Raw genomic sequence first — 872 nt, forward strand, 5'->3', positions numbered from 1 at the left:
AGCATAGATGACTGTGCGCTCTGCCGGCCGCGGGAAAAGCTGGATCCCTCCCTCGCTCGACGATGGACCGTCGGATGGGGCCATCGGACAGCCCTTGGTTGATGCAATCATGTTAATCTCTTTTTGTCTTGGTATATATATGTTTCAACGTTGCCTTAGGACAGCCGCATAATCCCGGGCCAGAGCCGTTCATGAATGTGTGTGTGTGGGTGATTTGGAGACGTAATGCTAAAGGCAGCTTTAATCAAACTTCTTCTTCTGAGGGCTGCAAACATAACTGTCACATAATTCAATGCAAAAGTAAATTAACAGTGCCATGATCAAAGGGTGGACTGTGGTCTGCGGAGAGACCTGTGAGATTATAACAATGGAAGAGACCGCGAAGATAATTGACTGGGCCTGTTTTTCTTTACCAAGTGAGATAAGTGTCGTAATAAATTTAGTCACTTATTTTGGGACGGAGGGAGTATGTTGTAGTATGTGTTGTTGAACGAGGCTAACTGCTTCGAGTGCGGTTGTATGGCTGACGAGCTACTCGGAGGTGATATTTAAAATAAAATTTGAAAACATATTTAAAAGTATCAAATACGCAAAAAGAAAATTGTGAAAATATATATGTGTGCAGCGTGGGTTTGTGAATGTCTATCCGAAAACATTGTGATTTGTGAGCTACACAGAGAAAGCAAAATTTTGGGCCAACAAAAAAATTGACCCATTTGAAATACATATATGTCTTTTTATGCCATGTGTGAAAGTATATTGTTATAACATTCCGCATGTACATAGTATAAATGTGTACACATATTCACAAAAAATATTTATTCCGGCAGCCGAGTTTCGCTTGGTCGTGCCTATGGCGGCAGTGGGAGGAG

Source organism: Triticum dicoccoides, chromosome 3B (assembly GCF_002162155.2).
Source record: "Triticum dicoccoides isolate Atlit2015 ecotype Zavitan chromosome 3B, WEW_v2.0, whole genome shotgun sequence".
Taxonomy (NCBI): Eukaryota; Viridiplantae; Streptophyta; class Magnoliopsida; order Poales; family Poaceae; genus Triticum; species Triticum dicoccoides.